Genomic DNA, 17,309 nt, shown 5'->3' on the forward strand with positions numbered 1-17,309 from the left:
AAGTTGGAGAAGGTGAGGCAATAAGCATTTGGAAGGGCCCAGCAGGGCCAGAAAAGGAAAGCCGTCGAGATCTTGAGTTCTGCTCTGACCCAGGAAACGCCGCCCCCCAAGGGCAAGACTTCAGTGAAGTTGGTCAGCGCCTACGGCCGAGGAGTGGGGTCTTCAAAGTCGGGGGGAGCATCCACTGGAGTCCGCCCGCCCCCGGCGAAGTCTCGGGATAATGTTTTTCGGCCCAACTGGGCCGTTCAAAAGAACGACACCGGCCTCGGTGAGAGCCGGGTAGCCGTGGAGATCGTCACCAAGGGTCTCCTGAATAGAGACAAGCTCCAGGTTCTAAATGAACCTCCAGCTGCGGCTGACGAGGCCATATTCTTTTCGTTTTATCAGGTAAGATGGCCCGTGTGTTGTTTTTTTTTTTAAGACTTGCCTGCAGATCGGACTATATTATAATGACTTTCGGGAGAAAAGCCGGAAGTTTTCTGAGGCAATCACTAAGTCCGAGGAGGAGAGTGGCCAACTGATGCAGGAGGCGGCCGAACTCCAAAGGTCCATCGGGGAGAGGGATGCGGATATACAGCGGCTCAAAGATGATATGGCCGCCCAGAAGCAGAAGGCCGCAGAAGCCCTCAACGCAGAGAGGGAAAGAGCCCGGGAGAGGCAGATAGCGGCCGTCAAGGAGGCCGTGTAGAAGAAAGAGGACGAACTTATTAGTTTGTCCAGCGAATCCTACAAGCTGGGATTCTTTGATTGTCTTGAGCAGGTCAAGGAATCCAACCCGGCTGTTATCTTGACGGGCCTTGTCCTCCCCGATCCGCTGGTGACTGGCGACGACGAGCAGGACACTACCGCTGCCGCAGAGGTCCCGGAGGCACATCCATCACGGGGTGGTAGCCACGGGGTGTCTTGAGCTCCCTTTCTTTCCCCTCTTGAGCACGGATTCCTGACCCCCCCCTTTTTGTAATGGTCCCTGGAGACCCTACTTTTTGTAATGGCCCTTCGAGGCCCTATTTTTTGTAATGGCCCTTCGAGGCCCCACTTTTTCATGAATAGAAATTACATTTTGTTGTCCACTGTCCACTTATGTTTGCCTCTGGCTAATACTGTTTGATTTTATACTGTGGGCCAAAAATACTCCGGGCAGACGTTCGAGCTTCGGTTGACCCTGGTCCTTGCGGGGGCGAACCGAGGTGAACTAACCAGCGAGTACCCAAGTTTTAGTGAACTGGGTTTCCAAGTAGCTTTGGTTTTTGTTGTCCGGGCTTGTTCCTGACCAGGAGTGCGCTCCCGGTCTTTGCGGAGACGAGCCGAGGCGAACCAAGCACCGAGTACCCTAGTTTTAGTGAACTGGGTTTCCAAGTAGCTTTGGTTTTTGCTGTCTGGGCTTGTTCCTGACCAGGAGTGCGCTCCCGGTCTTTGCGGAGACGAGCCGAGGCGAACCAAGCAGCGAGTACCCTAGTTTTAGTGAACTGGGTTTCCAAGGAGTGCGAGGAGATTTGCAAAAGAGCCTCTATCATTCACATTCAATATATATATTTACAGTCACTTTCGCGCCAGGTGGTCTACTACTGATAGTATTTTCGGAGGTTCTTCGAGTTCTAGGCATGGGATAGTAGGTGCTCCCCAAGCGTCTCCAGCTTATAACTTCCCGGGCGAATCACCTCTTTTACTCGGTACGGCCCCTCCCAGGTCGGGGAGAATTTTCCGATCTTCTTCGGTTGGGAGATAGCAGCTTTCCTTAGGACTAGATCCCCTGCTCGGAATTCTCTGGGGCGTATCTTCAAATCATGATAGTTGGACACTTTCTGCTTGTAGGCGGCGACCCTGATTCGGGACTCTTCCCGGGCTTCTTCCAGTAAGTCGAGGTTTGCGCGGGGCCCATCTCCATTGAGCTGTTCATTGAAGTTGGTGACTCTGGGAGACGGGGCGCCCACATCGACGGGTATTACGGCCTCCATCCCGAAGGACAAGTTGAATGGTGACTCCCCCGTTGGTGTGGGGGTGGTACAATACGCCCATAGGACATGATAAAGTTCATCTGCCCATCGGCCAGCCTTCTCGTCCAGCCTCTTTTTAATCCCCTGAAGCAGGATTCGGTTCGTTACTTCTGTCTGCCCATTCGTCTGGGGGTGCGCTACCGAAGTGAATCTCTGTTCGATCTTCAAGTCAGAGCAGAATTTTCGAAAGTTCCGGCAGTCGGAAGGTCTGTCGTTGTCTATTATTAAGACGCGGGGGATCCCGAATCTGCAAACCACCGACTTTCGAAAGAAGTTCTGCACGTTTTGCTCTGTGATCTGGGCTAGAGGTTCGGCCTCCACCCACTTGGTGAAATAGTCAATGGCCACTACTACGAACGCGCGTCTTCCGGAGGCTGGTGGAAAGGGACCCAAGATGTCCATCCCCCATACTACGAAGGGGAGTGGGCTGATGATCGGGGCCATGGACACAACAGGTTGGTGGATGGTGGGAGAGAACTTTTGGCATCTATCGCACCTTCTGACCAGATCGAGAGCGTCCTGTCTTAAGGTGGGCCAGTACAGGCCTCTCAGTAGCACTTTGATTGCCAGGGCCTTGCCCCTTAGGTGTTCCCCACAGATCCCTTCGTGCGTCTCTTGCAGAGCATATGCGGCGTTGCTTGGACGGAGGCATTTTAGGTATGGAAGAGTGTACGACCGTTTATACAGGCTCTCACCATCGAGGGAAAACCTGGCTGCTCTCTGTATCACTTTGCGGGCCTTCTTCTTGGCTTCGGGGAGTTTTCCACTATGCAGGTATTCAATGATTTCGTCCATCCAGCAGGACTCGTGCTCCACCTGCATTACTTCGGCGGCCTCATTTTCGATACTGGATTTCTGTAGAAACTCCATACATATACTCCCGAGGGTGGTATATCCGAATGCAGCCAGTTTAGACAGCACATCCGCTTTTGCATTTTCTGTTCTAGGGATTCTGATGACCTCGAAATTTTTGAACTTGCTGGCTAACTGGCAGACCTTGGAGAGGTATTTGATCATACGTTCGTCGCGAACCTCATAGACCCCTTGAATCTGGTTTGCAACCAGCTGGGAGTCACAGCACGTCCTCAGTCTTTGTGCGCTGCTCTGGACTGCTAGGTTCATTCCCTCGAGGAGGGCCTCATACTCTACCTCATTGTTGGACGCGTGGAATCCGAACCTTAGGGCGTAGTCTAAAGTGAAGTTGTCAGGCCCGGTGAGAATCAAATCGGCTCCACAGCCACCCTTGTTAGAAGATCCGTCCACGTACACTTCCCAGAGTGGTTCGATGGTCGATTGATCCTGTTCTGTCGGTACGGGGACGATTTTTGCTCTTATTGGTTCAATCTCGGCTTCTGTTCGCTCCCCATTTGTAGTTACCTTCTCGACAACCGGGGTTTGGACAGTTTCGGATTCGATGATCTGCTGGGGGATGGTGCATTCAGCAATGAAGTCTGCCAGCACTTGAGCCTTTATCGCTGGCCTAGGCATGTACTGGATATCGAATTCGCTCAGCTCCACGGCCCATTTCACGAGTCGTCCTGAGATGTCCGGTCTATGGAGAACCTACCTAAGCGGCTGATCTGTCAGGACTTTTATTGTGTGGGCTTGAAAATACGGCCTCAATTTCCTGGCTGCCATGATCAGGGCGTAGGCCAATTTCTCGACCCGCTGGTACCTGATCTCGGCATCGTGCAGGACCTTGCTGACATAGTAGACCGGTTTTTATTAGTTGTGCTCTTCTCAAACTAGCACGACTGCCAATGCCATGGGGCTCACGGACAGGTACAGAAGCAGCTCTTCCCTGGCTCTGGCTTCGTCAACAGCGGTGGGGAGGGCAAGTACTTCTTCAGTTCCTCGAACGCGATCTGGCACTCCTCTGTCCAAGGTGCTCTCTTGATCCCTTTGACGGCGTTGAAGAAAGGCTGGCATTTCTCTGCAGACTTTGAGATGAAGCGCCCCAGCACGGCCACCATCCCGGTTAGCCGTTGTACTTCTCTGATGGTTTTCGGTGGAGTGAGCTCCACTTTTGCCTGAATTGCCCGTTCGGGTTTTCAACTCAGTAGACTATCCCCTTAGCTTTTGCCTAAGCTGCCCTTTCGGGTTTTCAACTTAGCAGGGGAATGATCTTAAATTTTGCCTATACTGCCCTTTCAGGTTTTCTGTCTAGCAGATCTTCAAACTCTGTACTTTTCTTCTTTTTTTTCTTTTTTGCATTGGGATCTAAATCCTTGATTCTCCATACCGGAAGGACTTTATAAGTATGATGGGCTTTTTAAAAGAAAAGGCTTATGGCTTTGCAAAAATTTCGACCGAACCTGTAAATAGGTTGCCTACGTATTCCAGTGTAAGAATCAGGTCGCGCGTAGTTCAGGGCAGATGCCCCTAGTTTGAAGGTAAACTGATTTTTCTTTTCTTTTTTTCTTTTTTGTTTTTGATTGACTATATTTTCTTTTCTTTTTTTCGATTGACTTCTTTCTTTTGATTGATTGACTCTCTCTTTTCTTTTTTTTGGAACTATTGAATTTTTTCTTTTAAAACAACCGAACTTGGTTTAACCGAGCTGCCTACGTACCCTAGTGTAGGGATCAGGTCTCGCATAGTTCGGGGCTGATGCCCTTAGCATAATGGGTTTTGAAAGAAAATATGATTCAAGCCCAAAGGGGTTTGCAAAAAGGGTATTCTTTTTCACACCGGGTCATGAATTTTGAATTTGTTCGGCCAAAGAAGGCCTTCCAATGTTCAGGTTTGGAATTAATCTAGGTTGATAAATTTGCTTCATTATTCTTGTAAGCCCAATGGTTTCCACCTTGGCATTCCTATCTTATTTTGATGATTCCAATACACAAGTGATTTATGATCACTAATGTGTTTGATTGTCTAAGTTGTAGATCACATTGGTGCTAAGACAACATTGCTTGGATTAAGGCCAAGAAGATCTCATTGGACCACATCATGAAGGCCAAAGACATCGAAGTCCAAGACAAATGAAGACTTCAAGAATCCATTGAAGACCAAAGTCATATTTAGATTGTAAAAGATCCAATCTTAGTTTTAGATTTTAGAGGCATAATTATGTAAATAAACAAACACCCTAAATATATAAGTGATTGTCTTTGTGGAGTTCCAACACCTTGGAACCCTCATAGCAATCCCAACTTGGTGTTAAGTTGGAAGCCTAAAAACAAGAAATGAAAATCTGCATGAAATAGGCTTCTCGGAACTCCGAGAAATGGTCCAGTAGACTTTTTTCCAACTTCTGTTTGTATTCCCGGAACTCCGAGAACACTACAACGGTCGGATTTTTAGCCGTTGCGAATTTTCCAGGAATTACAACAATGCCATTGAACGGTCATATTTGGTTTTTCCTATATATATGGGCATTCCAAACATTCCAAACATCAATCCTAACACTCTAAAACTCCATTTGAACATCCAAAGAGTGAATCAATCTTGATTATGCCTCTCATCCTCTAAAGCTTAGGATTTGGATCATAGGCTCAATTTGTACATCTTCTGCAATTCTTGAAAACCCTTGTGAGGGATTTTTTGTTCTTTCTTTCTTACTCAAAGAACTTTGTATCGGATGAGTGTTCGGAGAAGCGTAGCCCACTCTCCGTAGTGAAGATTGCCACCAAGGTTAAAGGTAATCGGAATTTGTAATCGGCACCGATCTTCGCCAAAGTTAAGAAGATCACATAGTGAAGCCATCAACGGGTTTGGTTGGTGGAGTGGAGTAGGCCTCGCGTTTGGAGGACCGAACCACTTTAAATATCGGGTGCAATCTCTCTTACTCTTGCTCTTTATTTGCATTTGCACTTTAGATTTAACTTGTGTGCTTGAATTTCTTTTTGATATCTTAATCTTCAATTTAGGGTTGAGTTTTCAAAAGGATTAAAACTTGTTAGAAACCTAATTAATTTTCACTCCTCAAAGTTGCCGTACTAGGGACCACCCTTGGAATTTCACTTGGTATCAAAGCAAAGGCTCTTAAAAGATTTTCTTTTCTATAAATCTTTGATAAATTTTTCTTTAAAAATTTCAAACAAGGGAAAGATCATAACATCTTTGGCAACTTTCTAATTGTGAAATGGCGGATAGAAATGGAACCGGACTTCCGGAAGGCCATTCTACAACTAGACCTCCTTTCTTTGATGGGTCCAACTATGGACATTGGAAGACAAGGATGCGCATCTATCTTCTTTCGATAGGTGTGGAACTTTGGCACATTGTTGAAAATGGATACATGTTGCCTTCCAAACCATTTGAAGAATGGAATGTCGTAGAAAAAAGGCATGCAAATTTAAATTACAAAGCCATAAATTCTTTGTTTTGCGCCCTATCTACGGAGGAGTTTAAGCGAGTTGCTCTTTTTTATTCTGCCAAGGTTATTTGGGATACACTTGCCGTTACCCATGAGGGAACATCTCAAGTTAAGGATTCCAAAATAAACTTGTTAAAGAGCAAATATGAAATGTTTAGAATGGATCAAAACGAAAGCATTTCTGAAATGTATACCCGTTTTTCTAAAATTTCTAATGAACTAGCAAATCTTGGTAAATCTTATCCTACTGATGAGCTTGTGAGTAAGTTGCTTACGTCTCTTCCTCCATATTGGGATCCAAAGGTAACCGCCATACAAGAATCAAAGAATCTCAAGACGCTAACCATGGAGGAGCTTGTAAGATCTCTCATCACCCATGAGATGCTCCTCACTAGCCGACAAGAGGAGAAGAAGCCGAAAGAGAAAGAAAAAGAGAGTCGATCTCTTGCTCTAAAAGCCTCAAAAGCGAACTCATCATCCTCTAGCGAGGAGGATAGCGATGAAGAAGAAGCGTTGAGGAAATTTAAAAGCTTATGGAGAAAGAAGCATAAAAAGGATAAAAAGAAGAAGAAAGAAGAAAGTGATGTTGAGGGAGCCTTAAGATGCTTCAATTGCAAGAAGATTGGACACAAAAGACCGGATTGTCCACTTCTCAAGTCATCTTCCTCAAAATACAAGGGAAAGAAGGAATGAAAGAAGCACAAGGCTCTTGCCGCCGGTTGGGATGCTTTGAGCACCTCGGGCAAAAGCTCAAGCGAAGGGGAAGAAAATAAAAAGGATGATCTTTGCTTCATGGCACTCACCCATGAAGATGAGGTAAATTCAAACCCCTCTTGTAATTCATCAAGTAGTGATAGTGAAAAAATATCTTATGATGAATTGTGCAATACCTTGCATTGTCAAATTTCAAAAAATAAAGTTCTTAAAAAATCTATTTCAAAATTAGAAAATGAACTTGACTTTTTGAAAAATGAATCATCCTCTTCCATATCAAAATCTCAAGCACAAATTGAAAATTTTAAGCTTGAGATTAAAACCCTTAAGGGTTGTTTGGATGAGAAAACTTGCCAAATTCAAAATGTGGCAAGCTCTTCCAAATCTTATGAAGATAATACAAATGATTTTCTAAATCAAATAACACATCTTCATAATGAAAATGAAAGATTAAGATTATGTCTCCATGGTTTCCTAAACGGTGACAAAATTATTGACATAATCTTGAGGAAAGCTAGTCATAGACCTAATCATGCCTTTTATTATAGGACTAGCTTATCTAACCCTCATGTTAGATGCCATTATTGTGGAATAAATGGTCATTACCAATTCCAATGTGCATCTAAGATTAGGGATAGTGTTGGAACCAAGAAATCTTGGGTTCCCAAAGCCCCCATATGATTATCTCAATATGTGCTTAGATTAGGGGCGTTTTAAAATTGAATATCTTTTTCAAAGTTAATTAAATATCCCCTCTTATGTTGAATAAAAATTCTAAATAGGGGGAGTTATAGGTTTGTCTTTTTCCTTGAAAAAGGGGGAGCTTTAAATTGAATATTTCATCCCTTTGTTTCTCTTTTACCCCAATCTTTTTGATTGATGCCAAAGGGGGAGAGAATTCTAGTGTAAGGAAAATATGTGTGCTTTTATTGGAAAATCTCTTGTGCTTGTCATCATCAAAAAAGGGGGAGATTGTAAGCCCAATGGTTTCCACCTTGGCATTCCCATCTTATTTTGATGATTCCAATACACAAGTGATTTATGATCACTAATGTGTTTGATTGTCTAAGTTGTAGATCACATTGGTGCTAAGACAACATTGCTTGGATTGAGGCCAAGAAGATCTCATTGGACCACATCATGAAGGCCAAAGACATCGAAGTCCAAGACAAATGAAGACTTGAAGAATCCATTGAAGACCAAAGTCATATTTAGATTGTAAAAGATCCAATCTTAGTTTTAGATTTTAGAGGCATAATTAAGTAAATAAACAAACACCCTAAATATATAAGTGATTGTCTTTGTGGAGTTCCAACACCTTAGAACCCTCATAGCAATCCCAACTTGGTGTTAAGTTGGAAGCCTAAAAACAAGAAATGAAAATCTGCATGAAATAGGCTTCTCGGAACTCCAAGAGAAATTCTCGAAACTCCGAGAAATAGTCCAGTAGACTTTTTCCAACTTCTGTTTCTATTCCCGGAACTTCGAGATTTTTTCTCGGAACTCCGAGAACACTACAACGGTCGGATTTTTAGCCGTTGCGAATTTTCCAGGAATTACAACAATGCCATTGAACGATCATATTTGGTTTTTCCTATATATATGGGCATTCCAAACATTCCAAACATCAATCCTAACACTCTAAAACTCCATTTGAACATCCAAAGAGTGAATCAATCTTGATTATGCCTCTCATCCTCTAAAGCTTAGGATTTGGATCATAGGCTCAATTTGTACATCTTCTGCAATTCTTGTAAACCCTTGTGAGGGATTTTTTGTTCTTTCTTTCTTACTCAAAGAACTTTGTATCAGGCGAGTGTTCGGAGAAGCGTAGCCCACTCTCCGTGGTGAAGATTGCCACCAAGGTTAAAGGTAATCGGAATTTGTAATCGGCACCGATCTTCGCCGAAGTTAAGAAGATCACATAGTGAAGCCATCAACGGGTTTGGTTGGTGGAGTGGGGTAGGCCTTGCGTTTGGAGGACCGAACCACTTTAAATCTCGGGTGCAATCTCTCTTACTCTTGCTCTTTATTTGCATTTGCACTTTAGATTTAACTTGTGTGCTTGAATTTCTTTTTGATCTCTTAATCTTCAATTTAGGGTTGAGTTTTCAAAAGAATTAAAACTTGTTAGAAACCTAATTAATTTTCACTCCTCAAAGTTGTCATACTAGGGACCACCCTTGGAATTTCAATTCTTCTTTCTCTCTTTTTTTTTCACAGAGTTTGACGGCATTTCCAGGTAAGAGATAATGGAACTTCTTCTTTTAAGATTCTGATATGTTCTTTCGACTTTGATGGAGCGAAACTTGTTCTTTGACATCCTCCATCTATGGATCTGTAACTCTTGATATTTGATGATCGTTTTTCACTGCTTGCTCTTGAACTTCTTATCTTGAATTTGTTAGCTTTATATTATGAATTTGGGAACCAAGATCATTGACTGGAGATATGAAACTTGTTTTCAATCCATGCCCCTTGTATAACATATGTCTCTCATTTTCTTCATTCTCTTGAGCTTTCTATCTATGTCTTGCCCATGTATTGGTTGTAACGCTTCTAGTCAATTCTTTTGTCCTTGAAATGGGTTTATTGATTCTTCGCTCTCTTTAGGAGGGTAATGTATTTCCAATTGGCATTTACTAAATTAAAATTTTTAGTGCTAATGTTTACCATTTCAATTTCTTCCTTGAAAGGCTGGGCTCGGCGCTCCTCCTCTTGTCTGAGCATTTACTATAACTCAAGGGGAGTTTCATCAAACTCTTTTTCCTCATTTGAGACGGAAGTATTATTTTCATTTGAGTCAGAAGCACACTTGAGAAACAAACACAAATGAGCTATTGGAACTGAAATTTCATTTAAAGGAAGGCTATTATATCCCATGACCTATCCTGAACATGCTCAGGATTCACAACTCTAAAAAATAAGAAGAAAAACAGAAGATAATTGGCTTGGACTAGGCATTGACCTTGAACTGTAGAACTGTAAGACTTGACTCAATAAAAAAGTGAAGGACGAAAACTGCAACTGCTACAACTATCTGGCTTTGGAGGCCTGACGAAAGCTGGTTCATGTCTAGTATTCTCAATTTCTTATTCTTCTTTACTTCACCTGAACTAGTGCTTCTCAAGTATAGGGCCTTCTAAGCATTGAGCTTAGCAGGCGACACGACATGGTTCTGCATGGGATTATCACCAATATTCAGCGCTTGTTGGCATGCCAACCTACGTTCATCAACCAATTTCTGGATTACATGCCTCAAAGTTATGCACCAATCAGTGTTATGCCCATGTCCTCGGTGAAAATCACAATGATCATGCGCCCTCCATGTCTTGGGGAGTGGATTAGGAGGAGGTTTAATGGGAGGTAAATAAATATTGCCTAAAGCCAATTCTTGCGATAATATGATAGACGGTGGAAACGGGAGAGGGGTAAAATCCTTATTGAGCTCTTGCTTAGGTGTAGCCCCTGACAGATCGTATTTGAATACCATAGGGTTTTGTAGCCCCTTGATATTTTTTGAAGTAAAATTGCCCATGTTATAAGCCCCATGTGTTGTGGCCTCTTTGATTTCCTAACCTGTGGAGACAGGGCTCAATATATTCCGACCCATCATTGTACATTGCTGGTCGTGATTATCGTAAGACTTTCTCTTCATTCGCTCAAACCATGGTTTGCGGTCATCAGGAAATGATGGAGTTCCGCGCTTGACAAAAGATTTTGAGGGTCGAGGAGCTCCATGTCTATAAGGTCTTGAATATCATCTTTCAAACTGAGGCATTTATCAGTAGCATGACCAGGATGTAAATGGTAATCACAAAATTCTTTCATTTGGAAGGTCTTGGGAAGAGGATTAGGAATAGGCTCTGGTCCCAATAGTGTTATCATTCTTTCCTTGAGCAACCATTTAAAGCATCAGGTCGAGAGATCGACAAGTCGGTGAATTCTCTTTTTGGAGTCTCGGATGGTGGCTCTTGGTCATATTCAAGAATTAAGGGCCCAATAGAATCCTGATGGTGCCGAGAGACGGAGCTCCTGGTAACAACATCCTGGACTTTGATATTTCTGTCAGCGAAATGTTCAGAACTTTGGGACTGACAATACCAGGTTTGCATTTGTTGCTTCATCTGATGAACTTCTTCTGTTAGCACAGCCATTTGTCTAAAGAGATTCACAATTAGTTCTTCTAAACCCATAACCATGGAGAAGCTAGGACCTTTGCCCTTAGAAACAATAGTGGTTGGACCAAATTTCTCAGTCAGTTGAGCTTTGATGAATTGATTTTCTTCCTTCAATTCCTTCATCTGTTGGACGAGGTGGGTCAAGGCTTCCATGATGTAAGAGAGCTGAGAATTTTTCATAGAATCTGCCATGAGTATGGAAAGAGGGGATTAGAAACGCTTCCAAAGAAAATGGAAAATTAGCTTCCTCACTGACCGCGAATAGATTCAAACCCAAGAAGCTTTCCTGGATTTTCAGTTGTGAACAGTCCTGGCATGGAAACAATAAGAATAGTATATGAGCTTGACATTCAAGGAGTGTTCCTTCTTAATGACTGAAAAAGGATTACACGCTAAGTAAGTAATTGGGACAATAGAATGAATCCTAAAGGACCAAGACATGGCAATGATGCCAGAATCATATAGGGGAATGCCCCTAGTTTAAGGATCATGAGAGTGAACTCTGAAGGGCTTAGCAAAATAATCTCGAAAAAAGATTGCCCCTAGAATAAGAATAGACCATGGGTACAAGTATGATTAGATTATCAAGATTGCACAATCAAATGATTGAGACACAATTCCTGCCTATTGAGAAAGGGAATAAAGACATAATCGAATCACACAAGAGGCGAATGATAGACACATGATCAAAAGATTAGATGAGATCGCACGAGATTGCTTTCAATGGGTAGATCAAGAAGAGACTAATCCGATGAGATCCTTAGAAAGATAGGATTTATTTTCTAATCCCAAAGGAAAAGCTTTTAATCTTCTTTCATCGTATCTGGTGTTACCTGAAGGCATCAATCCTAATCCTAATCTAGAGGAGTGGAGAAAGGATCTCGACTCATGACTTTGTTTGTGTACATAAAAATCAATCGTAGCCATTGAAAGATGGATTACCGCCTATTCTAGACACAAATGGGTAGGATATCCTAATTTAGGCTCACACACATGATGCACTTTCCATACTATATGTACATGTGGGGTAATCTAGGGGTAAGGCCAAGAGTTCCCTTAGTGTGAATCCGTGCTCAATATACTGTACCAGTGTCCGGCGTATCAGTACTTGAACAAGAGATCCGTTTACGCACCATAAAGGTACTAGACTAAGAGTGGAATGCTTCTCTAGCACAGAGGCACCTGGTGATGAAATCCCACTCAACCATGCTAGATAACACTCCGGGTTCCTAAAATGTTACGTGTGTGCATGTGAGATGCAAGGGTGTAGATGCAAGTGATGTAAGTATGTGAAATAAGTTTGCGCAATCTATGATGCCTTCAGATTTTGTTAGATTAAGTTTGAGTATGATGTGGTGAGAAAATAAAACATACAAACTAATCTATCAAGCATATAAGATATAAGATAGAATTTTCATTAGCCAATTAAAATCAATTCAAACGAATTATCCTTTGAAATTTTAATGAAGTTAGGTGGTCCCCAGCAGAGTCGCCAGCCTGTGGAACCCGATCCCTCGAGAGGAGCAGCGAGAGAGCCGTCACGCTCTCTTGGTCTCTAGGGTAAGTAATCCTTAGATATACGATTTGACTTACGCTTTTTATCTCGAAGAAAACCCTGAAAAATAATAATATAGCCACGAATGTTGAATATGTTGAATATATGAAAGCACCAAGTGGAAGAGATGAACACCAAAGCAACAAAAGAGATGAATGAATTCCAAGGAGGAAGAGAGAGAGGGATGAATTTTCTAGAGAGATGCCAAAGGTTGTGCTTGCTTTGTTATTATAGAAAAAGTTAGGGTTGAGAGAAGATTAGTAGTTTCCAATGTGAGAGCTCCTTTCTTTAGCTTGTTTCCAATTTATGCTTTGACTTTCTCATTCTTTGATTTTCATATTGAACTTATTCCTAAACCTTGTTTCTTGCAAGCTAAACAGTGCTAAATTACACAGTGGAGATCCTTCAAGATCAATCTAGAAGCCTTCTCACATAGGAAACTAGCTTTTATGAATGATTTTCATCCAAAGAGGGTTGCCCAATGTTTGAGCTCCTGTTTGAGCTATTTAGATGCTGATTCAGGAAACATTGTAAAATAGAAAGTTGTAGATCTTTTCGAGACGTTCGAAACGAGTATATAAGTAAATTTTTTGGACTCGAAGGTAAAAGTTATTACCATTTTACTAACCTGACCATACTAGCCATTTCTAATTATAGCTCTTCCTTTCTTTATTAATTTTTTCAAAACAAATATGATGTCACCAACCACCTCATCTCATGTTGGACGTTTTTGCATGTGGCCTCCCCATGTGAGGCGCCCACTTATGTGGCCGACCCACATAGGTGGGTCCACATGGACCCCCACCTTGTGGGCTTTAGCCCAATGGTCCTTATGACATGTATTTTGGGTTTTTTTCAATAAAAATTCAATAAAATCCTTTAAATTCAAATTTTTTATTGATGAACCCAACCCATATGACATTTATGGTGCACCCTCGACCTATGGTCGGACCATCCCCTTTAGAAGAAATAATTTTTCGGACCAAAATGCCCCTTTTTTATCATTACGCAGCCAAAGGCGACTAAAATGACATTAAATTGGATTGCTCCTAAAGGGGAAAGTTAAAAATAGAAAGTCTTTGTGGTCAAACCTCAAAAATAGAAAGTTTTTAAGTTTGCTTCTTTTGGTGGGTAATATCAAACAAGATCATTCGGCATTCCCTGAAAATGCCCAAAATGATCTCAACACTCAAAATTTCCAAATCCAGCGAAGCCCCTGAGAGGTCTAAATTTAGCAGGTTTTTCAAAATTCATGGAATCACTCAAGATTTTTCAGATGCAACCCGAGGGTCAAATGAAACACATTTGAAATTACCAAATTTCCCCTGTGGTGCAAAAATTGATAAAATTAGGGAAAACCCTGAGAAATTCCAAAAATAGCAAGTTTTCTTACTTGATTGGAAACTTGAATTCTCATCTTCCGGAGACTAATGAAACCCCCTAGAGACCTTCGTGATTGCGAATCAACTTCAAAAAGCCTAAAATGAGGTGAAATTCACCCTAAAATGCAAGAATGTCTAACCTAATGCAGATGACTGACACAGACCAAACAAACCTTTCGCTTTTTAAAGTGTAGCAAAATGGGGGTGTCTACAGGAGGGTATTTAGAGAAAGTAAAAGATTTAAACAATAAAAATCCAAAATACCCCCAGAACTAGTTGTTGCGGGGTTAATTTGGTAAAAGACATGAAATGACTTAAATATCCACAAAAAGAGTTGTTGGGGAGGGTATTTAGGGAAGGTAAAAGATTTAAACAATGAAAATCCCAAATTTATAAAAAAATAATTAATAGGGTTGCTATAGGAAAATACTAATCACTTTTGGATAAAAAAAAAACTATGCAATAAACTTGTGCCATGTGTCAAAGGATGAGAAACATAAGTACTAAAATAACCTTGTAATAAAATTGTTGGAGGGGGTATTTTTGAGATTTTATGAAATATATAAGTTTTGGACGAGAATACACCCCAAACTAGCCGTTTGAAACACCTTTTGGGGGCTATTCTCGGGTTTTTAAAAAAAATATTGTTTTAAAAAAAACACATTTTTTAAAGGGGGCATCCGGGCTCGCGGGCCGGCACGGCCCGTTTGCCACCTTCAGTGTTATTTTGAAGATTTAAAATATATATAAGCGATGTTAGACACTTTTTTAAAAATAAAAGAAGGGAAATGTTATCAGCACTACTGTATTTTGATGAGGGCACTCCCCACTTTAATAAAAGTACGGTATAGCCTGCACCATAGGATGATCCAAACTGTCCATTAGATGGGCCACAGCTTAAAAAAGGTTGTGCCCCAAAAAATCATTTCCATAGGTTGATCCTAAACCTTCGATCTGAATGTTAAAGGGTTGATCCTAACCCTCTATAGATCGAAGGGTTAGGATCAACCTATGGAAATAATTTTTGGGGCACACCCTATTTAGACAGCGGCCCATCTAATGGACGGTTTGGATCACCCTATGGTGTGGGTCATATGATACTTCTAATAAAGTGAGGAGTGCCCTCAGCAAAATACAGTAGTGCTGATAACATTCCCTAAAAGAATTTTGAAAATACTTTTTAAAATAACAGCTTTTTCTTTCTTTTTTTTCTTTTTTTTTAAATGGTGTTTTTAGAGGGTTGTTGTAAAAAGCTTGTTGGGAGACTAAGGGGGGGCATTTGGATACGCGGATTTTAGAATTTGGGATTTCTTCAAAATTTTAGCTAAGAGACAAGAGAAGAAACAGACCAGCCGTCGTTTTTTACTTCTCGCCCTTCTTTCTGTCAACAAGAGAGTAGCAGATCCTCCCATATTTCCAGGTTTTAGAAATCTCAGGTTGAATGAGAGATCAAATTTTCGAAAATCTAAGTTGTTGGGTATCCATTTGGAGGAGGAGGAGAGATAGGCTGGTGGCATTGCTTGGGTGCTCTGTGGGGCAGTTCTCCACTACTTATTTGGGATTACCTATTTGTGAAGCCAGACCTAAGAAGAGGATGTGGGATCCGATCATTGAGAATGGATACAAAACTTTCATCATTGAAGAGAAATCTGGTTTCTCTTGGGGTCAGGATTACCTTGATAAAAACTATGCTAGCCATATTTTCAAAGCTCTCCCGCGTCATCATGGACTCCCCTGCGTCGAATCCGATCTGAATGTTAGAGGGTTGACCCTAACCGTCTATAGATCAGAGGGTTATGATCAACCTATGGTAATGATTTTTGAGGCACAACCTATTTAGGCTTTGGCCCATCTAATGGACAGTTTGGATCATCCTATGGTGCGGGCCATACCGTACTTTTAATAAAGTGAGGAGTGCCCTCATCAAAATACAGTAGTGCTGATAATATTTCCCTTATTTCATCAGTGCACTCATGAAACCGAGATACAGACACAAGGCCAATACATATATCGGCTTATAAGAATCACCTGAGGAGAAGAATTTCTTATGTGTGAAATGTATCCGGTTCGCCGTATAGAATAGCTAGTTCAAAGACACGTCTATTATGCAATTCTTGTCAACTTTGAAGTGTTCTCACTAAGTGAAGGTTCAAATCGTAAGATATCTTCATTTGTGAGTAAGAGTTCCAAGTATGATGACACACTTTTCTTATTTTGAAAATGGTGGGGGATTGTTAGATTTTGATTTTCAAAATCTTTTTTTTAGTCAAAAGATAGTGTTTGGAAAATATTTTCTAAGTGTGTTTTGGAAAAGAAAAAACTTTTCTTTGGAAAGAGTTGCTTTTTGCAAGAGAAAGAGAAGAGTACAAAAGTAGTGTGAAAAAGATAGTCTCATACCGACTCATAAGAAAGAAAGAGTTGGGCTTATATAGCCTTACACTTTTCTCTACTTTATTATGGTGCTCAATGGGTCTTAGCCTTGGGTTGAACCGCAGGACGGTGCAACGCACCGTTCGCGCACGCGCGCGCTCGCGCGGCGTGGGCAATGGGTTATAGGGCGCATAGTGGCGCTTTTTTATACGCACTTTACACTTCACACGCCACATCGAAGTTAGGAACGATTGAAGCCTTTCATTTTTCCCGATTTGATCTGGACCGTTGGATCAAGATCGACTTGGATCGGTCAAGTAGGTAGACCAAATGATTCGGTCGGGTTGGGCCTGAGTTAAGGCCCAACGGTTGGCCCAGCAAGCCTAGGGACTCCAATGGATAGTGCGCGAGCGGGTGCGATCCGAAGCGTCGGATCGTAGTGTAACGGCTAGTGGAAGATGATCGTTGGATGGTGTCCCATCTACTCAATGGTCAAAGGCCCAAAGGGTGCGATCTGCACCATGGATGGGCAATCTAGCGGTTCAGAGTTGAAAGGGTTTTACACAAGCCAACGGTCACTCCAGGATTGATCTGAGCCGTAGAGTCGCGATTAGACACGATATAATGGTTAGAATTCAAACCCGCTGAAAGGATGTCCAGAAAGGGTGTTTTCCAAAGGGAAAAGCCACCAGAAGCTCTATAAAAATAGTAGAAAATACTCATTCTAAAGAGAATTTGGATTTCTACTTTGGCATACCTAAAATTGTTATTTTCAGCATAATTCTCTTTCTC

Source organism: Tasmannia lanceolata, unplaced genomic scaffold (genome assembly GCF_043159265.1).
Source record: "Tasmannia lanceolata isolate RefF3 unplaced genomic scaffold, GAP_Taslan_0.1 ptg000023l, whole genome shotgun sequence".
NCBI lineage: Eukaryota > Viridiplantae > Streptophyta > Magnoliopsida > Canellales > Winteraceae > Tasmannia > Tasmannia lanceolata.